Source organism: Lissotriton vulgaris, chromosome 11, assembly GCF_964263255.1.
Source record: "Lissotriton vulgaris chromosome 11, aLisVul1.2, whole genome shotgun sequence".
Taxonomy (NCBI): Eukaryota; Metazoa; Chordata; class Amphibia; order Caudata; family Salamandridae; genus Lissotriton; species Lissotriton vulgaris.
The window spans coordinates 96,639,619-96,666,207 of NC_141699.1; the positions used below are offsets into that span (position 1 = coordinate 96,639,619).

Sequence of the window (26,589 nt, forward strand, 5' to 3'; positions counted from 1 at the left end):
TGTTTCCTAGCTTGCGGGGAGAGATAGTGCACTATTCGGCGGAGAATTTTGATAATTCCCCAGCAAGGAGGCACCATTCTATTAACGTGAAGGGTTATTGCCAACGAAGTTTCGAACATGACCCCTAGGTTCCTAGCTGAATGAGAGGGGACCGGGCAGGTTCCCAGGGATTGCGGCCACCAGTCGTTTGACTACACATCCTGGTCCTTTCCAAAGATCAGCACCTCGGTCTTATCGCCATTCAGCCTCAGGGAGTTGACTATCATCCAGTCAGAGACTGATTGCATACAACTCCTGAAGCTGGATGCGGAGGTGCTGACCGGTTGGGCTAGTGACACTATAATCTGAGTGTCATCTGCGTATGACACTACTTCCATTCCCTGTGCTTTTACTAATCTCGCTAGGGGGGCCACATAAATGTTAAATAGGGTCGGGCTTAAGGCCGACCCTTGTGGTACCCCACATTGCAGAGATGTAGCAGGGGAGAGGTATTCTTCTAGTTTGATCCTCTGTTCTCTAAGATCTAAAAAAGAGGACAGAAGGTCCAGGGCTGACCCCTCCACTCCTATCTCCCTCAAACGAGATGTTAGAATCGAGGGAGAAAGGGTGTCAAATGCTGCGGTCAGATCGAGTAAGACCAGCAGCGTTGTCTGTCCCTGATCTACTTTCATTCTGATGTTATTTGTAACCATAGTGAGTGCAGACTCCGTACTATGGAGTTTCCTGAACCCATGCTGGGTTTGATCTAAAAACCCAGAGGAGTCCAGGAAGGCAGACAAATGCAGATTCAGGTGGGTCTCAAGCATTTTGGCGGGGGCAGGAAGTAGAGATATGGGCCTAAAGTTTTTCAAGATTGTGGGGTCAAGGGAGGGCTTTTTAAGTAACGGCCTGACAATCGCTTTCTTCCAGACTGAAGGAAAGATCCCGTATAACAGGGCACTATTCATTACTTCCAGTAGGGGAGGAAGTAGTGTATTCCTACACTTCTTCATCACTTCAAGAGGACATGGATCCAGAGGGGAGGAAGATTTAGTCCTATTCAGCAATGAATTAAGATTGTCGAGTATAATCAGTGGGAAATTAGAGAGAGTCTTGGTAGGGTCTTTAGGCCAGGCTTCTAGGTTTGTGAGAGCCTGGATAGTGTGATTCCCAAGGGATTTTTTCTGCGTTTCTAAATTAACAGCTATCTCATCGATTTTGGTATAGAAAAAAGTTGAGATCTTATCGCAGAGCTCCTGAGATCCCTTCCCTGGGTCTGAAACTTGTAGTGTGCAGAGGGAATCCACTATCTTGAACAACTCCTTAAATGAAGTGAGAGAAGTAGTAAGGTCAGAGAAATATTCTTGTTTTGTCTTAATGACCGAGGCCTTATATTCACCCAACAGTCGCTTGTGAGTCTCTCTGTCAATAGTGTCCCATGATTTCCTCCATTTTCTCTCCTGTCTCCTGCAACTCTGTCTCAATAACCTAAGAGGCTTAGTGAACCAGGGGGCGGAGGGCCTGTGCCTCGCTGAATATCGGCGTATAGCTGGAGCTAGAGCATCTATTGCACCAGTGATGGAGTTGGCAAGATTTTGTGCTGCCTTCTCTGGGTCTGATGGCAGATAAACAGAGCCAATGAGAGGGGCCAGAGAATCATTGGTGATATTTTTATAGTTCCTTTCACCCTTTCCCTGAGTTCGTTCTTTACTAGGGGGACTGAGTGGGAGAGGGTCAGAACTAACGGTACTGCCAGATGGTTTGTCCAGACCAGCGGTTCCGGAGTCCCCGTCTTAACTCTAGGGTCGTTGGAGAAAACTCCATCAAGTGTGTGGCCTGCCCGATGAGTTGGTCCTTTAACCAGTTGAAGAAAGCCACACTCTTCAAGAGGATCGACCAAAGAGGAAGTATCTTTAGAAGTGGGGTCATCTAAATGAAAGTTTAAGTCCCCTAAGATAGTGAAGTGGGGCTTGCCAACATATGGCTCCAGAATTCTAAACAGGTCGCTGCTAAACTTGGATCTAGGTCCTAGGGGCCTATACACAAGAAGGCCCAAAAAGGATGCTGATGGAGATGAAGAGATAAAGAAATGCAGGACCTGGAAGGGGTCGGATGGTACCGTCAAAGCATTAATACGGCAGATAAGATGCGACTGATAGAGAATCGCTAATCCTCCGCCTCTTCGCTTGACTCTGTCGAATCTATGCAGAGCATAACCCTCTGGGATTGCTATTAAAAGGTTGTGTCCTGAAGTCTCTGAGGCCCAGGTTTCTGTTACGAAAACCCATGCAGGCTTTCTAGACGACACAAAGTCATGGAAAGCTACATTATTTTTAATTATGGATCGGGCATTGATAAGATAACCTTTCTCTGAGTGAGTACTTTTAGCCAGGGAATAGTTTTTTTTAGATGGATGGTTAGACAAAGGGGAGGTATCAGGGCTCCAAATACCTGCATTAAGTGAGGCCATGAGCAGCAGATCCTCTGGGGTATATCTATGGTGGCAAAGGGGGTCCTCCGGTTTCCACTCCAACATTTCCTCCAAAGTGTAGGAGTGTGGTAACTGAGAGGGGGAATCAAGGAGCCCAATGCGCAGCCCGTCCTGCAGCCCGTCCTCAGCGCGGACGGGCGCAGACGGGCTGAACTCTGGCGTAACTCCGGCGCTAAGGCGGCGCGTCCGCTGATCGCGTCCGCTGCGCAGAGCCATGGCCGTATGTATTTATGCAGGTGACTCACCCAAGATGGCCACCGCTATCAGTCCGCCCGCTTCCTAGGTGTCTCAGTCCTAATATCGGCCGGACACTCTGTGGGGAGGCAGCAGTGAAATTGTAAGTGCTAACCGAGCTTTTAAAATCCACAAATTAAAATTACAATGATGCCTGCACCATTAGATCGGTGGGGCACCAAACAACTCGCTATCTCGGCGCGCTAGTGCAAGGGGGGAGAGGACACACGGGGCAAGCGCTAGCAGTAATAAACTCTATCAGGACAAATAAGATGCCGCCCGGCTCAAGCCTCAGGCGTTTATAGCAGAGAAACTTCTCTATTTACCCTGCCACTGACTAAATGATAGAGATTCTGCACTGTCCGGCTATACAAATAGCTGTGATTCTCTTTTTGTCTTAATGAAGACTTGGTAAAGTGCAAGTAACTAGAAAAGTTGCCATAATCAAAAAATCATAATCTTCTGTTCATTTGGACAATATCTGAGTTGTACTTTATATGATGCCACGCATGTTTGGTTTACCTAAATCACTGTGGTAAAAAACTTTTGGGTTGTGCTCTGTCTCACAAAACTTTTGGTCTTATCTGGAGGTGGGGTTTCCTACATCCAGTATAACACTGTGGATGGCACGGTGTTCGACATTGAGCACGCTTGAGAATATCCCTATGTATATATTTTGACTCTTAATACAAACTTTTACAGAGGTGTTGGCCAGTATATACCACTGCCATCTTGTGCTTAGTGTAAATAATTATTTACCTGGCTGCTGACTAAATAGTAGAGAGTTTGCACTGTCTGCAGTAAATCTGCACTGCATGGCTGGCGGCAGTGCAAATAGAGAAAATACTTCACTATTTATCCACCCGCTGGTTAAATAGTAGATTCTGCACTGTTGGTACGGCAGCTGTGCAAATAGCATGAAAACATAAATGTTTACATGGCTTCTGTCTGAATTGTAGAGAGTCTTCACTGTTTGGCTGGCAGCCATGCGAATAGCAGAAAATCGTTACTAATTACCCAGCAACTGAATAAATGCTAAAGATTCTGCACTGTTTCTCAGGCAGATTTTAGAAAACTTCCCCACCTCTGCTCCCTGCGGCTGCAACATACTGTCTGATGGTGATTCCTTCCCCCTTGCAAATTAGCTGCAACTCGAAATTTGGGTTTGTTAGTTCATCAATGGTTTGCTACAACAATTGCAGTCAGAAGCTTTCACCAAATTATTTTCCAAATTGGAAAGTTGAGGGAGGAAACCCCTTTCATGAACCCTCTCTGCGCATTACAGAAACAATTGAAGAAATACTTTTAGTCGTCAAAAGAAATTTCCAACTCATGAAAAGGGTTTGTACATAATAATAAGTCTTTTTGTGGCCACAAACCTTGTGATTTTGGGAGATGGGTCCATTAGTGCTAAAACTGGCTTAGATGCGGACATTAACTTATAGGTCTAAAGGTCCCAAATGTTTTTTGACCGACATGTCACAGAATACCACTTTGTGATAGCTGTCTTGTGCTCCACAAATGCAGATGTGACTTTTGACAAAGATGGTTAGAATCTTTGCAAGACCAGACAAAAGCTGTTTGCTCTTCTAAAGCTATATACTCGCTCTTACTAACAAAGGCATGGGAAAGTAAGAGGGCCATATATTGGATTACCAAAAGAGTCCATGTTATAAGAACACCTCCTTTTTGCAGCAAATCAGTGCATACTGGAATTATTCATTGTGATTCAGTTCAATTAAATACAGCCGACTAAAACACCTGAAAACAATGATTTATAAAACCAAAACCAGAAATAAAAATGTTGTATCCCAGTAACACAGAGCCGTCTAATATTTAGGATGATTTTTATCAAAATAGAAACAATTGCATTGGGCCCATTATGAAGTGACAAACACAGTAACATTGAGAGTCTTCATTCCAATATAATGGCAGTAGTAAGAAAAAGTATGGGCCTGTACAGAGATAACACCATCAGGATGGTGGAGGACGGTATCTATGACATCCTGAGGGTTCTCCAGTTACCAAATTTAGAGTTGTCGGGTGGCCCTGTGGACAACTCTCTACATTGACAGGATCTGTCTAATAATGGGATATTTGACAGACAAAAATACAGTCAGACATTAAACTGTTTTTCCAAAATAAATTCCCAAATTAGGAGTTTGTTTTTAAAAAGCAAAAAAAGAATGGCCTTCATGCTGGGAGGTTTATTTTTTTCCTGTTTCTCACAGCCAGGTTTTAAATATGGTAGGTGGTATAACGTCCTTCCTTTGACAGCCTGTACTTTGCCAGGCCATCAGAGGTAGTAGTGTGTTGAGAAGCCACAAGCAAAGAAATGGGACTATAATTAATGGAACTGAATGTAATTGGAATATGAATTAATTTTCCAGAGGGAAACCCAGAGTAGCGCAAGGCAGGGCAATTCGATACCTTGCGTTACCCTGTGTTGAGAACGTGTTTCAGGGCTGGAACATGGCCATTCTCTTGCATCCACCCATGGACTTTGCTGCAATCCCAAATATACTAATGTGAGTAAACCTGGGATTGAATTAAAATGTAAGTTTTCCCAAATGAGAAGTACCGAGGAACAATATATGTGTTGCTCCTTGTTACTTCCTCTTTCTACTTGTGCTGCATTGTGCACAACACGGAGACAGAGGAAAGTGCTTCAAAGAATATATTTGTGCAGGAAGGTACCCATTCATGTACAAAAACAAACCTACTCCCCCAGCAAGCAACCTTGCACCATGGCTCAAGTGTGCCTTTGTTGGCGCTAGACAGAACACAGAGCTCCAGAGCAGGGAGAGAGCAGAAATACATCCATATTTTACTGGATAAGGCTTGCACATTTCTGCTGATTAATCTAATCAAGGGATTATTTTGTGCAGGAATTTTTGCCTTCCTGAACAAAAACAACTTTCTGTAATGCTGGCACCCTTGCACCATGGCACAAGATAGCCTGCATTGGTGCTAGAATTTATTGTATTTGCACTTTGTAATATAAACTGAAAAAAATCAACCCCTCTCCTCTCCTTATCCCCCGCAGATCAGTTCCTTACATTTTATACACTCACATTATTACATAGCACATGTATCTCTTGCTCACTTTATAACATTACATAATCTCATTCCTTGCTTGAAAGTAAACCAGTCTCAGTGATCACAAAGTTCATTGACAACCGGTGAGAAGTTGGCCTGGTATGTGATGCTCACTAATTCTAGTGATCACCTTGTACCATGCCAAGCAAACCTTATGATGATTGGTTGTAAGTCAACCTAATAGACCAGCTATCCTAGTAGCGTGGACAAAGCAGTCTTAGGCTAAACTCTGTAAAGGCATGTGAAGCAAGCTGTTTTACCACACACAATCCCCTTGAATAGCAAATGAAAGGACACCACACAGATATATATTGAAAATATATATATATTTATTTACTACAAAATCCCCTATACTCTTTATGAGCACAGAAGCAAATGCGTTAAAACAAAACACAGTTTAAATACACACAAGTTGCACAATATGGATGAGCCCTAGGGGCCACCTAAACCATATACTAAATTTGTGGTATAAGAACCACCTAGCCGAAAGGAAGTAGGCCTAGGGCCTTGGGAATCGCTGGAGCTGATCGGAACTAACAGTGAAGAAGTCGGGAAAGGCACGCATGTACCAATGTAATGTCAATGGTGCGTAAAAGTTACAAGGTTTGTGTTTAAGGAACCTTCCGGCTGATCTAGAAGGACAAAACTTTAGACCTAGGCACTAGAGGTGTATACCAGTGTAGGAACACCGGCGTTGCTGAGTTACCTCATCCACAGGAAGCGGGTGCACAGGTGCGAAGTAGTGTTGGGTTTCGTCACGCAGGTCGATGGTGCTTGGAGCTGAAGATGCTGCAGGCGTCGAGTCGAGAAGAGTTCTGGTGGATCCAAGGGTGGATCTGAAGTGGTGAAGACCTGAAAGCAGAGGGGACAATGTTCAAAGTCACTAGCCAGTGACTACCGTGCAACCACGTGGACACGAAGAGGTGAAGGACGTCCAGGCATTGGTCACGAGCTGTCCCACAAAGGCTCTAGCTGCTGGCGGTGTCGGATTCTTGATCAGAGCAAACAGGCCTTGGCTAATGCAATCCACGCAGGAATCGATGTAAGCTTCTCACTCGGACCAGCAAGGTCAGAGCGGGTGCTCCTTTTTACAGGAGCGAGGGCAAGTCTGGAGCAACCAGACCCGCAGTGTAAATTGTAGGTTTCGTCGCCAAGATGGCCGCTGACCACGTGGCAAGTGGCCGGGATGGCGCGTCGAGTGGCATGATGCAAAAGGGCCCCACGCAGATAGTGGAGATGCTGGGGGGCTGATCTTCGGTGCAAGGGCTGCTTGGTTGTGGGGCTTCACAAACCTCAAAGCACAGCATCGAGGGTGCCTTGGGTGCTGTGCAGTCAGCTTCTCGGGGGTCTTTCAAGATGTCCGGTCCCACTTCTCTCGGTGCCTCCACGGGTCCCTTCTTTGCAGGGACTGTGGATCGGGCAGTGAGAAGTCTGGGAGTCTGGGTCTCGTTGGGCTTTGGGCTCGGGCTCCGGCAGGAGGCGGAGACAAAGCAGACATCGAGTTGCTGGATGGTGCCTGTGTTCACAGGGTGGCCACTCCTAGGCCACAAGGGAGATGCTCTTCAGTCTTCTGTGCAGCAGAATGTCGAAGTCCAGTTGTCTTCTTAGTTTCAAGTTGATTCAGGATGATCTGAGGTGCTCTGGCACTGCTCCCACTCTTATTCCCAATCTGAGGGGTGGATCTCCTGCCAGGTCCCTCCTCTGGGTGGGACCAGGAAGGGGGGCGGTTACACCCCCTTTCCTTTGTCCAGCTCCGCGCCAGGACTGGGGCTGGAAAGCCCCAGCACCGGTTTGGACTGGCTTATGCACGAGGACACCTTGTAAGCCCCGGGCATGTTTTATTCTATTCAGCCCTGTCCTACCCAATACACAAAATCTTGTCTGGGGTGGTGCTCGCAACTCCCAAGGCAGGAAACCCTTTGTCAAAGCCTCCCTCGCTGGAAGGACTCCCAGCAGCAGGAGGTCAGACTTGTGTCTGTGGTGGCAGCATCCATTTTGTGATGCTGAGGCTCGAGTTTAACTTTAACTGGGGTTCAGGTTATGTACATGTTGTGTCCCTCTAGAAGGGTGGAATGCTATCCCTGTCGACAGAACTGTCGAGGGGATAGTATTCCAAATCGTATGACACCTTACTCGGCATGTTTTGATAAAGCCAAACCAAAGTTAGCATATAACCGCGAGGATTATAATACACTTAAGAGTATATGGTATGGCAATATCCCGGAACAGCTAAGGGAGTTGTTCCCGACAGCTGCAGACTGGCTCAGTTCATGCTAGAGCACCATCTCACATGAAACCAAGCACTCTGCCTCCAGGATTGCTGAGGCCTTCCATAGGAGTGGCTTATAGGTTAACATGTGTCCAGTTAGGGTTAGATATAGGGATACTATATCTAAGTAAGAGGTGATTACACCAACTTACCCCAGATGAGTGATCAGTCAGTTGTGTCAAATATGGAGACCAGGCCACGGGTGGCACAATACATGCTGCAGCCCCTGGTAGGCCTTGGCTACACCTATGCCCTGGGTAACTATGGTACACTGTTACAGGGGCCTATAAGGTGAACCAGTTCCAATTGTGTATGCACCTAAGGTACATGGAGTCCATTTTAAGGAGAGAGCAATTAGCCTGGGGCACTGAATAGCCGGATCCCAGACCAACTATGTCAAAAACCAGCTAAACACCAGGCAAAAAGTTTGGGGGTAACCATAGTCAGATATCCACCTTCCTACACGACCCTCCCCAAACGAAAGGAGATAAGGCTATCCTTGACCAGGTAAGCCTATATTGCCTAAGTGGCCATATAAGGAAGTACCAGTTCTGGCTTGGTTACCCCCTGTCTCATGGTCCACTAAGCAATCTCTCACCCTAAGGGTATCTGAGGGTCTCCACCATAGGGAATCTCTACCTGTGGTGTGTCTTGGCAAAGTTAAAGGCTGATGTTGAGATGGAGTACTGAAGTGAGATTCCTCTGTAGGACTCAGCTTCCTCCAATCACTCTCCACCATGTGTGCCTTTCTTTCTTTGACTTAGTTGCACTATGCTCTCAGGGTCAACCTCTGGCTGCCTACAGCTGGAGGCTGGGCCCCTTTGTTTGGCTTGCTGGAGGGACAGGTCAGGTTTGGGGCCTTGGGGTCCCAGGTTTGGCTGTGCCCAACAGAATCCTTCTGTGGGAGGTCCCTAACTACATTTAAGGGGGCTCCCTCAGTTTAAAGTTTTCACCTCACTAGGGCTACTAGTTTTGGTGCCCCTAATCTGTTGATGAGGGTGCTTTAGTTGACAGGGGGCCCTTTGGGGCTCACTGTCCTTCTTGTCCTCTGTAGCCCTGGGCCTAGTAAGGCAAGGTAGAGAGGGGCAGGTTACCTGCTCCACACTGGGTCCCACCTGAGAAGGGTCCACTGCCATCAGGGCTCTGTCAGGCTAGGCCTAACGACCTCTGAATAGTTCCTTCATCAGGGTTAAGATCAGTTCCCTGAGGAGGCTGATCCTTTCCTAAAGTCTGGTGGGAGGGAGATTTCTCTTCCTCCTCAGTGCTCTCTGTTTGTGTGGAGTGATCCATAATTCCAGGCTTCACAACACATGAATCAAGGTTCAAGGTTCAAAAGTACTTTATTCGGTTAAAAACAGAGAATAACCATGAAAGTAGCATGTAAAATACAGTTTACAATGGGTCAGATGACCATTATTTAAAATCACAGCAAAAAAGACATATTAAAAAGCATAAATACAGCATAAGAATTAGTTCATACGAAGGGTTTTACGACAGTTAAAAACCAATTTAAGAAATTCAGAGAGTGACGCTACCATAAAAACCGTTTCCATTTTTTGAAACTCTAAAAACGCTAGGCGGCATCTATGTACATTTAGATCTTTAAGAATTGGGATGATAAGTTTCCTACGATAGTAAGTATAAACTTTACAAAAAAATTAAATATGAATATCGGATTGCGGGGACACATCGTCACATGGGCAAGGACACAAGTCTTTCAGCCAACAATTCATCTCCGGAAAAGATAATAACCTAAAAACAATGTTAAGTCTAAACCGGGTTAAAAGGAAACGTTCATGGTTGGACATGTATAAAGATAAGTATGGCTGCAGTTTCTCTCCAGTTAAGATCGACTGGTGGGCAAGGACAGTCTTTTTTTTCACCTCCTATAGTCGTCTTTGTTCCTTGAGATGATCGATACACAAGTCTTTTAATCCACTTCTTGAAATGTGTACCATAGATAATGGATCCTCAAAGTATTGAATACAGCTCAGTTCTTCAAGAAAATATTTAACATAACATATCCATTTAAAATTATTAATATTATCGAGGGCTAGTACGTCCTTTAAAATAGCCCATTTGACCACACAGTCATCGCTTGTCCAAGCCCTATGCCAAAGAAGAATCGGCTGGATCTTAATTGTGTCAGTAATATACACCAAACCTAATTCAGCGTGACATATAAAAGTTGCAGTACTTTCTGGGATGGACAAAATGTGCTGTAGAAACTTATTTTCCACGGTTTGAATCGAACTGACATTTGAGTAACCCCATAATCCAGAACCGTATGTAGCTACCGCTATACAGGTGGCATTGTAGATGGTTAAAATTTCCCTTATGGGTTTTTTCCCCAACTTTTTTAGGAAACACTGTAAAGCCATAACAGTTTTAGAAAACAGCAGGGTTCTAGCATTAATAGCACTAGTCCATGAGCCACTTTCATGAAACAAGATGCCCAAGTACGGGAAAGTAGAGGTCTGCTCTAGGGGTTTGGAATCTATAAAAATAGGCTTCAAATGCCTGCGTGTTCTTGTCCCACAATACATAGAAAATGTCTTGGAGCAGTTGATTTTCAAGTCCAAGCTAAGCATGAAACTATTAAAAGATTCAACCAAAGTTTGAAGTGCCATTGGGGTGCGTGCCATCAGTACTGCGTCGTCCGCATACAGTAGTGCAGGGACAGGTCTCCTTCCCACCATAGGCATATCCCTGCCCTCCTGCACGAGGCGATGCTCCAGGCCATTTATGTAAATTAAAAATAAAAAGGGTGCTAGAACGCACCCTTGGCGTACACCACGGCCTATCCCAAAGTGTCTGCTACATTCACCTTCTTTACCGTACCGTACCGTAGCAGTGGCCCCAGAATATAAATCTCTCAGAAAGCATATAATAGCTTTATCTACCCCCAGTTCAACCATTATTCCCCACAACTTATTACGGGACACACAATCAGAAGCCGACGATAAGTCGACAAAAGTGAGGTATAGACGTTGTTTTTTAACCCTTATATACTTCTGTTGCAAAATAAATAGGTTTAACCCTTGCTCAACGGTCCCCAAACCCCTTTGAAATCCGTATCGAAAATCACTTATCACCCCATTTTCTTCTGCCCAGCCTTGCAACTTGGCTAAATCTACTCTCCCAAGAATTTTAATGGAGGAATCTAATAAAGAAATCGGCCTATAACATGTGCAATTCTGCCTGTCTTATTTCTTAAAAATCGGAACAATAATTGATGTAAACCAGGTAGGGATTAGGCCTTTTGCCAAAGCAACATTAAAAAGCTGGACCAACATTGGCCCCCATAAATCAGTATTAGCCTTATAAAGGTCAGCTGGTATGCCATCGGGCCCAGCCGCCTTGGCCCCCTTAGTTGCCTTCAGACTTGCCAGGACTTCAGGGAGGGTCACGACCAAATCTTTTGATAAATTCATATTTTCCAGCATTGGATCAGGGCCGGTATCAAGCGCCAGTTCAGCAGTCATGTAAAGGGTGGAGAAATGGGCCACCCATTCATCTTCTGTAATGGCAATTTCCATGCGTGCTTTGTTATCATAAAGGAGCGGAGTATTTATAACCCTCCAGAAAGCAGCCTGATCCTTCGATTGTGACACCGAGCAAAGTTCGTCCCAAGCCTCCCTTTTTATCACATCCTTCCTGACTTTCAGTACAGTATTGTAGTTCTTCCTTAGTTCTCTGATTAGAGTTACGTCCCGTGGTCTCTGATGAATCGCATGTTTAAGATTTGTTAAGGCTTTAGTACACTTCTTATCAAACCATTTCTTATTAGTTTTTAAACCACGTGTACGTGTAATCCACAAAACCTCCTTAATTGTAACAGCAATAATTTTAAAATGCGCTAAAATGTCATTACTCTCTGCATGTTCATCTAGGCAGATCAGAAAGCTATTCATACACTTATTCACCACTTTAGACAAAAAGTCGTCCGGGACCACTTTACTCCATTTAAGAGTATAGCCATTTTGGGCACCTAACTGCACATCCTGTGCCATATACTTGGAGCTTGGTACATTTTGGGATGAGACAAATAAGTTCTCCATTTCTACTACCTGTGGGAAGTGATCACTCAGTGCCACGTCCATTAAGCTAGAGGTGGTCAGTCTTCCAGCAGAGCTATTAGTACAAAGGCTAAAATCAATAATAGACGAGGCCCCTCGTCCCACAAAAGTTGGAGCAAATGGCGTGGGGTGGAGGGCTATCTCATTCGTAAACGCAAAATCATAATAAAAAATCATCTCATTGACTAGATCTCCAAATAGGGTATGTTCAAAATGCTTTAAATTAACATCCTGTTCCAACATCAGGCCGCATACACAATTTTGACCCTTTCTATACAATGAGCACTTAAAATCACCCCCCCCCCATAATGTCATTACTTCACCCCTTTTTTTATCAATTTCAGAATGTATATCTTCACTGATTATAACAAGTACTTCCTTTATCATGCTAATAGGTAGGTTATTATACCCTTCCTTGTATCTATCACTATTTTCTGATAGTAACTGGATCCAGGGGAAAAAGAAATCCTATCACATACTAGCAGGTTAGATATATATGTTGTCAGTCCTCCCTTGGGCATTCCATATGAACCACCCACCGCAGGGGTAAAATAGGTTTTGTAGCCATTTAGGTGTATCGGTGCAATTGCCCAAGTTTCTTGTAGGGCTAAAATTGCTACGCCAGTAATTACGTCATCCCAGGAAGGATTGCGGATTTTTTGTTTAATGCCTGCCACATTCTAATAGACCACCTTACAGAATTCTCTTTTAGGCATCACCTCTACAACAACCCCTGCTTGGCCACCCAGCATCCCTTGTGTTATCTTTGGCTCCACTCGGGTTTCGTGTGACACATCATTCCCTGATGAGTTAGTCTCCCCCGGGCTTACAGAAATAGGTGACTTAGAGACGTCTACAGCCTCTGGAAGTCAATCCACCATTTTGAGACAGTCAAAACGATTGTGGCATGGAATAGGTGGTGGAGGGAATTGCTGATATCCAAACCATCCTGGATCGTGCCTTTGTGGGAGGAAATGAGGAATCCTTTCCCTACGTTTCACCACAGTCCACCCATCTTCATTCACCCCTCCCCATTGAATATTATGCTGATTCCTGTCATATCCTGCACCATTTCTGCCCCTAGGATAACGGCTGTCCCTAGTCCAGCTCCATCTGTTATCTGGATGTTCCCCGTGGGAGTAGAAGTAGGGTAATGCCCTGGCCACAATGGACAGGCCATTGTTTCTCGGGGCCCTCGTTGTGATGTACTCCGCAGTGCGCGGATTTTCAAAAGTTATCACCACACAATCACCCTGTGCCCTTTTTCTGTTATACCCAATCCATGGTACCCTTTCTACCATTAAGATATTGCTTTTAATAGCTGGCGGGAGAGGGTAGTTGTCGTTAAGCCAATGGATAACCTTATTTACAAGTGCCCCATTGGTTTCAGTGGATTGTGCACCCAGTTCCGGGACCCCAGTTAAGACCACGACATATGGTGATGCTCTTGGAGGTAAATTTATACTTCTACGCACATCGGTTTTAGCTGGTTGGCCTTTATCAGGTAGTTGGACAGGAGTTTGTGGAGCTGATACTTCCTTGACAGGTGGGGTTGAGCTTTTAGGTGCTGATTGTGCCTTTAATAGCTGTTTACTAGGGAGTTTTCCTTTTTCGGGATTAATTGTACTCGATGGAGTGCTATTTGGGACAACAGATGTTGTTGCTATAGCTTTGGCCTTGGGCGCACTTAAGTCGGCTATTCGTTTGTCCAGATTCTCAAACTGCGTATGAGTGTCTCTCTTCAGATCTTGAATTTGTTTTTCAATCTGCTTGAGAAATTCTGTCAGTGGGGTTAATAGAGTTTTCATTAAGGTCTCCAGCATATATAACATAGTACTCTCTTTTCCCCTGCTAGTATTACCGCATCCCTCTGGGGAGCCATCTCTAGTGCTATTGGAGATTAAATCAGCCATTGAATCATCCAAGATAGTGTCATCTAGAATAGCTAGGGGCAATATGTTAGGGGGCAGGATGTCTTCTCCCTGCAAATCAGTATCAATGGCATTAAGTACGTTACTTGTATCTTTAGATAGTTCTGTACCATGAGCTTTAATAGGCTTATTTTGGTTTGCTCTTTTTTTAGGAATTGCCCCTTCCTATAACCCCTGTAGGACAACATTTTTTATCTTTGGGTGAGGCTGCTATATGTATCAAGACACTAGTTGTTGCCTGGGGGGATGGTAGGGTTTGCACTAGGGGAGTCTGAGTAGGGTTAAGGGGTTGAGAAGCAGCTGCGCTAGTCACATCCATAGATAATATATTACTCTCTCGTGTATTAAGGCTCCGTACATTAGCAAAATGGCCCATAGAGGACCGTTTTGCGGCAGCCAAATCCTGCGATACCCTTCTTTCCATTAAAGAAATCCCCTCGCCTATCAATGTATTAGTTCTTACAATAAAGTCATCTAGCGTGCCTATTACTTTCTTCCCCCCTGCTGCTGCCCTACTTCTTGTCTCACGCATCTCCATACTATTTATAATGAGTCTTTCGAAGTGGACAGAAAACCCTGCTCTGTGAATACAGTGAAGTCAGCAAGATCTATACACACTACCCACCCAATGATGGCCTATGGATAGCAAAGTGGCAAATATGTGTACCTCAACACTTTTAGTCCAGGGTTACTGGCCCAGTCCAGTCCCTTCTGGCCGATGAGGGCCGTAGAGGGCCCGCCCTTGTCCCGGGCTTCTCCCGGCGCTCCCGCGCTGCGGTAGGTGGGCGTAGCTAAGTAGAGCGTACAAGTCCTGGGGGCGGGGCACCGAGTCAGCGCGGACCAGGTGTGCTGTGCAGGCAGGGACTCCTGGGAGAGCGAGTCCCTGCTACAGCACCGGTCTCTGCCGCCGACTTTGAAGTGGAAGTGCCCCCGCCGGTTACAACACGCTGAGGCTGTGAGCTAGGAGAGCTCCCAACAGCCGCTGATGCCCCAAAGAACGACGCACTTCAATTCAATATTTTAAACAATTGAGTAACAATCCTCAATTCAAAAAGACCAATGTTTTAGTCTGAAATCTTATGAATAATTCTTTTTATTTTAGATTTTCATTTGTATTTTTCTTTTTACCTTATAGCAATATATTTAGATGAGCCTTTTTTTCACAAAAGAAGAGACTTGTAAGGTATATACAGAACATCCAATATGTACAAGAACACCAAAATCAACAATATATCACAACTCAAAGACAATATGTATCATTTTGCAAAACGTTTGGTGAACACATGCAACATTCAAAAAGACTACACTCAGTACACTTAGGGACATAGACATACAAGACAAGACAAATTGACAAAACTGTGCCAAAAATTCACTATTCTGAAGTAAGTGTAAACGCCCTGTTTTTAATAAAGTTCTTTTGAAGCAACAGGTGCGGATACTAGTGCTTAGTACAAGATTTGTTCAAGCATATAGTATGCAATAGACCATCCAGTAGTTAATTTTTGAGTTTCAATCATGGGGGGATTGGTCTATTTAGGGAGCGGAGGTTTGTGAGAAAAAGGGGTCGACGCGTTTCGAATCCCTTATGTGGAAGGGATTCTCATCAGGACCATGTGGAATCAATCTACAAAATAAATAAATAAACATTCAGTCAGTCATGCTAGGCAACACTCAACTTCGAAACAGTCACGCACTCACTCAGATCATACCTGTATTTTAATTTTCAGTGGTCGATGTCCCAGAGGATGATTTGATCATGTAGCTGTAATATTTAGAATTGAATGAGCGTCATTAAAAGTGGTACGCCAAATAAGCAAATCAAGATGATGGCGTGCATCAGTTTGAATACTTACATGGGTCGGCGGTGTGGCCGCGTGGTCAGATTATTCACTTTCTTGAAACGATTCTATAAGGAAGGAAAAGGATGTGTTATATCCTTTTGCACTTGTATGCTCTATGTTGGCTCGCATTTAAAACCTAGACTTTCAGCGGGTGAATTTCACTGGCTATATTAATCGCGGGAATCGGGTGGACGGCGTGCAAATGCACCTATGCTTATATAGCGGAGGAAGGGGTGATAACCGGTTGAAAATAGCGCTACAGTGCTCCGTGAATGGCATGTGTATAGACGTGCATGCGAGTCCCCGAGTGCAGCCTAAGTTTGTAAACAGTTACGTGAGGTGGAAATCGGCGCTTCAGTGCTCCATGAATATACATGTATATAAACGGGCATGCGAGTCCCCGAGTGCATCCTGAGTTTTTAATGCAGTTACGCGAGGTGGAAATCTTACCGGTATCAATTCTACAAGTCTCCTCCTTACGCGTCCGCGTCCATTGCTGAGGCGCGTTGGTGTTAGATCCGGGTGACCCGGTTGTAGAAATGGTTGAAACCCGCTGCTCGGGTTTCTGGGAATTGTAGTTTATTGTGGTAACGGTAGTGTTATGAACATTGTTGTTTGGTCCTTCCAAGTGGCGCAATTCCGTAAGTCAAGTTTTTTAAGAGCATTAGATCGTTAAATCTAGTCTCATGTGGGTCTATTATAGATCGTATATTGGAGAAAGTAGTCCAAAGGTCTGTGAATTTATAGTGTTTGTGGGGGACAATACGACTCTGTTTATAAGTTGTAAAGTTCCGACATTTCATTCAAGCCCCGAGTGGCTGAGTTGAATTTCAGGATCAACATTGCTTCTCGTTGTTTGAGTTTGGCCTCTAAATCACCGCCCCTCTGGTCATGCTCTAACTTTGAGAGTCCATCTAAAATCCAAGTCTCCATGTGACTCGTCAATCCAATGTTGTACAAGAGGTGCTGTAGTGATTTTTTTCTTTATTCTTGATTTATGTTGAGATATTCTCTGTCTGATTTCCTGATTTGTTTTTCCTATGTACAATTTGGTACATGGGCATAGGATGGCGTAAATCAAGTTCTTTGATTTACAATTTGTGAAAGTGTTATACTTCCATGAGATTCCTTCATGTTGGAATACATTCCCTTCAATTGTGGAATTGCAGCACAGGCATGTGCCGCACTTTTTGTGTCCTGTGACTGGAGGTAAGTTGACAAACTCGCGTATAGTAGGGACCTTTTTGCCGGGGACAGCTGCCCTGATGACTTGGTTCGCAATGCTCTTGTCCTTTTTAAAGGCAAAAAGTGGTTTGGCATTCAACTGAGTATCCACATCCTTAATCAGATGCCAGTTCTGGTGGATGACCTTTTTGAGAAAGTTAGATGATGCCCCAAATGTGGTTACACACACTGTGCGCTCAAGTTTATTCTTTTCTTTCTTTTTCAAGAGTTCTTCTCGTGGTGTCCACCGCGCGCGTTTTATTGCTTGTTTTATCAATTTAGATGGATAGCCCCGGTCTAAAAGTCTCTCCATGAGTAAATTAGCATGGTACATATACTCGTCTTTGAATGAACAATTCCGACGTATACGGAGAAATTGGCCTATTGGTAAATTTTCTTTCAAACTGCGCGGGTGGTTGCTTGAAAAGTGCAAAGATTTATTGCGGTCAGTCTCTTTTCTAAAGAGGGTAGTCACCAACTGTCCGTCTGTACAATAAACTTCCACGTCTAAAAAAGAAAGTCTTGTGGGTGATGATTGAATGCTGAATTTAATGTCCCTTGTGCGATTGTTTAGCCATCCATGAAAGTCAGCTAGCTGTTCCGTTGTTCCAGACCATGTGAAAAAGATGTCGTCTATGAAACGAACCCATCCCCCTATCCATTGTGAAAAGGGGTTGTTGTTGTGTACGTGTCTGTCTTCATACTCACTCATGAAGAGTATGGCAAGCTCCGGGGCAAAGGGGCAGCCCATGGCTACTCCCTTTATTTGTAGAAAGAAGTCTTCATGGAATTTAAAATAATTTTTAGTCAAAGCCATTCTAGCCAGTTTCAAAATGAAGTCCGTAGGGATTCTTGCTGGACGGTCTCTTTTGTCCAAGAACATTTCCACCACTTCCAAAGCCTGGTCCTGAGGAATTTGGGTATATAGCGAAGCGGGTGCGGCTAGAGGTTACGCTGGTTCCCAAAAGGACCTTGACGCCACGGGTAAGCTCTCTTGGCTTGTAGGTTTCCCGCTTGCTGTCAGTCGTGGCAAAGCTTTTCACTCCCTGCAGAGCGTCCTGGGGGCGGGGCACCGAGTCAGCGCGGACCAGGTGTGCTGTGCAGGCAGGGACTCCTGGGAGAGCGAGTCCCTGCTACAGCACCAGTCTCTGCCGCCGACTTTGATGTGAAAGTGCCCCCGCCGGGTACAACACGCTGAGGCTGTGAGCTAGGAGAGCTCCCAACAGCCGCTGATGCCCCAAAGAACGAAGCGGCACCCGTGAAGCGGGTGCCGCTAGAGCTAACGCTGGTTCCCAAAAGGATCTTGACGCCACGGATAAGCTCTCTTGGCTTGTAGGTTTCCCGCTTGCTGTCAGTCGTGGCAAAGCTTTTCACTCCCTGCAGAGAGCGTCCTGGGGGTGGGGCACCGAGTCAGCGCGGACCAGGTGTGCTGTGCAGGCAGGGACTCCTGGGAGAGCGAGTCCCTGCTACAGCACCGGTCTCTGCCGCCGACTTTGATGTGGAAGTGCCCCTGCTGGTTACAACACGCTGAGGCTGTGAGCTAGGAGAGCTCCCAACAGCCGCTGATGCCCCAAAGAACGATGTGGCACCCACGAAGCGGGTGCGGCTAGAGGTAACGCTGGTTCCCAAAAGGACCTTGACGCCACGGGAAAGCTCTCTTGGCTTGTAGGTTTCCCGCTTGCTGTCAGTCGTGGCAAAGCTTTTCACTCCCTGCAGAGCGTCCTGGGGGCGGGGCACCGAGTCAGCGCGGACCAGGTGTGCTGTGCAGGGAGGGACTCCTGGGAGAGCGAGTCCCTGCTACAGCACCGGTCTCTGCCGCCGACTTTGATGTGTAAGTGCCCCCGCCGGTTACAACACGCTGACGCTGTGATCTAGGAGAGCTCCCAACAGCCGCTGATGCCCCAAAGAACGACGCGGAACCTGCTAAGCGGGTGCGGCTAGAGGTAACGCTGGTTCTCAAAAGGACCTTGACGCCACGGGTAAGCTCTCTTGGCTTGTAGGTTTCCCCACATGAATCAGTTTGAGTTTGGGCTGTGGCCATCACAGCCTCACCAACCTTTTCAGGAGGAGACTCAGTTTGGGTATGGGCTGTTACCATCACAGCCCTGCTAATATTTTTAGGAGGGAAGTTAGCTAAAGATGGGGCTGAGGATTGCTCAGCCCTACCAACCTTTTCAGGAAGGACATCTTGGATTGGGGCTGTAGCCATCACAGCCCCACTAACCTTTCCATGGAGATTTACCATTCTAGAATGGGTTTGCTGTTCAACCTCAGCCCAGGCTGAGATTTCCAAATCATTACCAAGTAGGCAATCTACAGGCAAGTTTGCTGATACTGCCACTCTCTTTGGGCCAGTGACACCTCCCCAGCTAAGATTCACTACTGCCATGGAATGTTTGGTTTCTATTTCATCAATGTTTGTCACCTGATATGTGGCATCAGGTAAAAGTTGCCTTGAGGGGACTAGACATTCAGCCACCATGGTGATGCTAGCCCCTGTGTCTCTAAAGGCCTCAACTTTCAAACCATTGATGAGGGGTTCCTGTCTATACTTGCTCAAAGTGTTTGGGCAAGCAGTGTAATTGGCAGATCCCATGCCAGTTTCATAGACAAGAGTATCTGAGGTAGGGGACCTGGTTAGGCCAGAATCCACCTGAGCTCAAAAAGTAAACCCACCTAAATTCCGGGGGTTGCTCCCACCACCTGGGGGACCACTGCTGACAGTGACAGGAGGTGCTGGAGTGTTACCTGGAGGTATATTATCCTTATTGCAGGCCTTAGGGCAACTGGGGTCAGTTTTCCAATGGCCAGGCTTTTTACAGTTATGACAATAAGGCTTTTTCTCTGTAGAGGAAGTGTTTTGGGGCCCACCCTTTCCATTGGAGTTTCGGGGCCCTGGGGAAGTCTTCTGTTGGATTTATCCCCACCTTTCTCTTGAGGCTTGGTAGTCTCTTTCTTTTGGTCACCACCCTGGTTCTTAGGCCTGATCCTGGTTCTGAGCCATTTGTCTGCCCTCTTACCCAATTCTTGTGGAGAGGTCAGATCAGAGTCCACCAGGTGCTGATATAGAAGCTGATTTTGGCAGTTACTTAAGATTTGCTCTCTCATAATTAAATTATACAATCCTGTATAGTCTGTAACCTTACTTCCTAGCAACCAGCCCTCCAGAGCCTTAGTAGCACTTTTAACAAATTCAGACCAGTCCTGAGTCTGTGTCTTCTGGGTCTCTCTGAACATTAACCTGTACTGTTCAGTGGTTAAGCCTAACCCATCAATCAGAGCACTCTTCAGGAACAGGTAGTTTCTAGAATACCCATCACTAACAGTGAGGAGTCTGTCTCGGCCTCTCCCTTCAAAGGAGAGCCACAAGATTGCTGCCCACTGCTCCTGAGGGACCTGTACTCTGCAGGCTCTCTCAAGTGCAGTCATCCATTTGTGGATATCATCCCCAGCCTTGTAGGGGGGCACAATATTACTCAGGTTTCTACTATCCTAGGACCTGTCTTTATCCTTTGGGATAATGCTGCCACCAGTGGGTACTAACCCACTCTCTCTAGGCTGTCTTGCTCTAGCAAGTTTCTCTTGGGCTAGGGCAACCTCTAGTTCCCTCTTCTGGATCCTAAGCTCAGCCTCTCTCATGTTGGCCTCATGTTCCCTTCTCTGAGGGCTAGTCATCCCCCTTCTGGAGTGACCATGAGAACCTCTAGAAGCCTGGGAGGTATTGGATTCACTTGAGTGATTCCTCCTCCTCCTATGCTCCTGGTTAAGTCCACTTGGGGGTCTGGGTAAGGTCATCCTTAGCTCAGTCCCAAATACACTTAAGTTATCCTGGATAAGCCTGCTGGCTGGCACCTGACTAAGTCTACCATCATCAGAGTCACTGCTCCCTCCTTCTGTCTCCTCTTCTTCCTCCTCCTCATCAGGCTGAGTATTTCCAGTGACTTGGTCATCCTCATCTATCTGGACTGGATCACTGAAATAATATCTACTACCAAAATATCGAGTTCCCATAATATCGATGAAAAAATATCGAGGGACATAATATCGACTTTCTATCTTCACTAAGGTAAGTACAAAAATATCGAGTTTAAAATATTGAGTGTTAAAAATACAGACTGTAAAAATATCGATTTTTTTATGTCTTTAAAATAAGTTAAAACTATTATAATATTAAATATATTTAATATAAACATTGTTAAAATTATTAAATAAATGTAACATTATCACATAATTAATTTAACTTTAAAAATTAATAATAATAATACATATATATATATAAATACGTGTTATTAATAAAACATATAGAATATATTTACCGTAGCATAGCAAAAGGTTTAAATTTAATGTAACCACTCCAGTGGGTGCTACATTAAAGAGATCGTTGGATAGCGTAGGGGTAAAAATTACTATTCCCACTTCAGTGGGTACAAGAGTAGGGAAAGCGTTGGATAGCCTACGGGTAAAATGTACTATTCCCACTCCAGTGGGTGCAACAGTAGGGAAAGCGTTGGATAGCGTAGGGGTAAAAATTACTATTCCCACTCCAAAGAGTGCAACAGTAGGGAAAGCGCTGGATAGCATAGGGGTAAAAATTACTATTCCCACTCCAGTGGGTGCTACAGTAGGGAAAGCGTTGGATAGCGTAGGGGTAAAAATTACTATTTCCACTCCAGTGGGTGCTACAGTATGGAAAGCGTTGGATAGCGTAGGGGTTAAAATTACTATTCCCACTCCAGTGGGTGCAACAGTAGGGAAAGCGTTGGATAGCGTAGGGGTAAAAATTACTATTCCCACTCCAGTGGGTGTAACAGTAGGGAAAGCGTTGGATAGCATAGGGGTAAAAATTACTATTCCCACTCCAAAGAGTGCAACAGTAGGGAAAGCGATGGATAGCATAGGGGTAAAAATTACTATTCCCACTCCAGTGGGTGCTACAGTAGGGAAAGCGTTGGATAGCGTAGGGGTAAAAATTACTATTTCCACTCCAGTGGGTGCTACAGTATGGAAAGCGTTGGATAGCGTAGGGGTTAAAATTACTATTCCCACTCCAAAGATAATTATAATTACTTCCCACCCTATTCCCCTATAGACACACAACCCGCTACAGAAAATAAATTACTAAAAATAATTATTTATCAATTATTTATTTTTAAATAATTACCACTTATATTTTAATTAATTACCAATTATTATTTAATTAACAATTAGATTAAATTTACATAATTAATTAATTATAATTAAATTACTTCCCACCCTATTCCCCTATAAACCCACAACCCGCTACAGATTTATATTACACAAATATTATTAAATATTAATAACTTACCTTATTTTCGATATTTTTGTTGTCTGTATTTTATCTAGTCTATATTATGTGTAGTCTATATTTTTGATTCGATATTTTGGCTATTCTAGTCGATATTACTCGATATTTTTGTTGTCTATATTTTGTCTAGTCTATATTTTGTCCAGTCTATATTTTTTACTCGATATTTTGTCCAATCGATATTTTGGAATCGATATTATGTCTGTTTACCATCTGAACTACAGGGACAGGGGTGTCAGTATTGTCATCTTCAGTGGGAGAGCCTCCTTCAGTATTCCCTGAGGTGGTCTGCTGTAGGGGTTGGCCCTGTCTTGATACCTCTTAAGGTACACAGCTGCCTGAGTTCTTTAAAGGTGAATATAGCAAATTTGGATGGTGCCCTTGGAGGGTCACTCTCAACAGAAGTAAGTCCAGTGGACCCCTCTGCTCCAGACATTGCTCTAGTGTGGGTGGATATGTTGCAATCTACCTACACTGGTGTTTACCTACTAAACCTATCTAGTAGTTGTAGTCAGGGTGTGCTACTCCCTATCCCCTACAACAACTAAGTTCATTAGAACTTAAGTATACTAGTCTTGTTTTATATGTACCCGCCTCCTAATAGGATTAACCACTGGCAGTCATTCGGGAGGGTATTTCTCCAACAATTCCTACCTGCCCACTGCTAGCCCACTGGAATAGGTTTAGCGTCCTTGAGGAGGTTGATTGACTGACCTCAACAGGCACCGCCTCACTGCAATCTAACATCACCAATCTAGAGGAGGAGATAGGAACCAAGGAGAAGACCTTACCAATGATTATTGGTGAGAATTCCTCTCCCAATGTAGCGTTAGGGGAGGGGCCAAGTGCAGAGCAGAGATCGGGCCGGGAGTTCATTTTAGAACAAGGGGGTGCGCAATGTATAAAAAAGGCCTCGGAAGGAAGTATAAGAATCCTTTCATGGAACGTGGCCGGGCTAAAGAGCAAGCTACCTGATCCAGGGTGGCTTTCTTTCATGGCCACTTGTGATATTTGCATGATGCAAGAAACCTGGTCCTTAGAGGAGAGTGTTAGTCCCGGTTTTGCCACCTATGACATCCATGCAGTACCTGGGGGGAAAGGCCGTCCTTCTGGCGGCCTATCCATATGGGTGGGTGCACACCTCGGTGTGCAGGTCTCCCGTGTGGATACAAAATCACCCGATATACAATGTGTCGTATTAAAGACCATTGATAAATCTCGTGTGGCTATTATAAATATTTACTCAAGGCCCACCGTGAATGGGAAGGAATCGAGCACTATTAAAGCGCTCGCCCATTTCCTCCAAACACTTGACCCGGTAACTTCGATAATCCTTGGTGGCGATTTTAATTGTCAGTTCGAGCCTGTGGGTGGAGCCGAGCTATGCGATGAGGATGAGTTTGATTTGGTTTGGCATATTCCTGCCCCAAGGATCGCTCCGGTAAGGGCCTGGACCCCGCTAGTATTGCAAATTAAATCTTTGACCCTTGCAACGTCCCTGCGGGCATGCAATGGAAGGACCGATAATGATAGCTCGGATTTGTTCACATACAACCGGACAAACCGTACTTCCACCATTGATTATATTTTGCTAGAAGCCAAACATCGGGACAGGCTTAAAGATTTTAAGGTCATCCCAAGGCACGACAGTGACCACAATGCGTTGGTCCTGACGCTTAAGACTTTTTTTTTCCCTAACCAATCCCGTCCCTAGCAATATTATGGTAGTGCCTTCCTATATTATATCCAACAATAGGAGAAGGGTTAAATGGCCTTCGTGTGTGGACTGACCAAGTCGTCTTGCCGAAATCTACCAGATTGCCACCCCACTCATAAGCGATATGGGGAGTGCTACTTCCCATGGGCAAATTATTGAGTCTCACAGGAAGCTAGTTGTGAGCCTAGGGGATGTATTCTATCCTGTCAACAAGATGAAACCGCGCAGGATTAAAACACACCCTTGGCATGACCATGCCTGTAAGAAATCCAAGAAAGACCTCCTCATGGCAATTAAATCCAAGGACACCACTAATATTAAAGCCACAAGATTGCTTTATAAGAAGGAACTTAACAGGGCCAAGAGTGAGTGGGAGGAAGCTAGATGGGCTGAAATGAGACAGTCACTTCTCTTAAAAGATTCTAAGAACTTTTGGGCCATTGCTACCTCCTCGGCGGGTGGTGAGCGAGATAGTGGGGTCTCGAACATCGCTCCCATAGTCTGGGAGACGCATTTTAGGTCACTTTATACTAGTCCTGAGTCAGGGATACCTGATCGCCAAGGGCGGAACAACTTGCCCAGAGTGACTTTACCCCCCCGGATTTGTGAGGCCATGGTCCTCTCACATGAGCATGGACTGTCGGGGGCCTGGGGGCACGGGATTTCCCTCTGTAATAATCAGGACACTATGTTGGTCCCTGGGGCTCCTACGGCCCCAGACCGCCCGCACGAGTGTAGACTGCCAGGGGTCTGGGTTTCCGGGGCTCCCCCCTGTAAAAATCAAAACACTACCCTAGTTTTTGGGACTTCTATGACCCCAGACCCCCCGCACGAGCGTCGACTGCCGGGTGTCTTGGGTCCCGGGGATCCAATTTGTAAGAGCAAGGACAACCAGCCAGCCCTTGTGGCTTCCGTGGCCCCAGACTCCCCGCATGAGTATAGACTGCCGGGGGTCTCGGGCCCTGGCGATAGTATGGGACAAGTGGACGCCCTAGAGAGGACTACCATACTTAATCTTGATTCTATTTCCCTTAAGGAAGTGGAGTCGGCAATCAAGAGGTTGCCCCCAAACAAAGCTCCCGGTCTTGATAGGCTCCCAGGAGATCTTTTTCGTTCCCAACCTAAAATCTGGGCCCCATACCTGATGGTCTTGTTCAATGCGGTCCTACAAGGTTCGGCATTGCCTGAGACCTGGCTTGGAGCGGAGATTGTTCCAATTTTTAAAAAGGGATGTCCACTTGCTCCATCTAACTATAGGCCAATTAGCTTAATTGACACTACCCAGAAGCTGATGGGGCGAATCCTACTCGATAGATTATTGGGTTGGATGGAGGAGAATAAAGTCTTAACCACCCTCCAAGCCGGATTTAGATCAGGATTCAGACAAGGGGGTGGTGATGAACAGAGTGTCTGAATTAAGCAGACCACTCTTACCCAGTCCAAAGATCAGGGCTTGATCCATCACGTTATTTATCTCACTGCACCATCCCAGTTCAGAACCTGGCTATATGCAAATCAGTCTGTCCCTGGCCCAGTGCATCATGGGAACAGAGCAGACTAAACTACCAAGCCAATTCTTCATCAGAAAGGAGACAAGCTACCGGAGACCGGTTTCTGGCATTTCAGCCGTCGTCGGCCCGGCTTGCTTGAATCCTGATGGTGCAGTGAGAAAGGGACTCATGTCTGAGTATACCCTGCCACACCTATAGTGGCCAAAAACGATTCAGAAAAGGGGGTGGTGATGAACAGAGTGTCTGAATTAAGCAGACCACTCTTACCCAGTCCAAAGATCAGGGCTTGATCCATCACCGTTATTTATCTCACTGCACCATCCCAGTTCAGAACCTGGCTATATGCAAATCAGTCTGTCCCTGGCCTAGTGCATCATGGGAACAGGGCAGACTAAACTACCAAGCCAATTCTTCACCAGAAAGGAGACAAGCTACCGGGGACCGGTTTCTGGCATTTCAGCCGTCGTCTGCCCGGCTTGCTTGAATCCTGATGGTGCAGTGAGAAAGGGACTCATGTCTGAGTATACCCTGCCACACCTATAGTGGCCAAAAACGATTCAGAAAAGGGGGTGGATTCAAGCAAGCCGGGCCGACGACGGCTGAAATGCCAGAAACCGTTCCCCGGTAGCTTGTTTCCTTCCCAGTGTAAGAATTGGCTTGGTAGTTTGGTTTGCCCTGTTCCCATCATGCACTGGGACAGGAACAGACTAATTTGCAAATAGCCAGGTTCTGAGCTGGGATGGTGCAGTGAGCTAAAAAACGGTGTTGGATCTAGCCCTGATCTCTTGACTAGGTGAGAGTATTCTGCTTAATTCAGAAACTCTGTCCATCACCACCCCTTGTTGTTAAATATTTTGTCCACCCTAAGCGTGGAAGGGTATACTCAGA

General features: G+C 45.4%; 1 pseudogene; it reads left to right on the forward strand.

The window, feature by feature from the left end:
- The window catches only part of LOC147679033 (uncharacterized), a 37,398-nt pseudogene that overhangs the window by 4,762 nt on the left and 6,047 nt on the right, over window positions 1-26,589 (forward strand).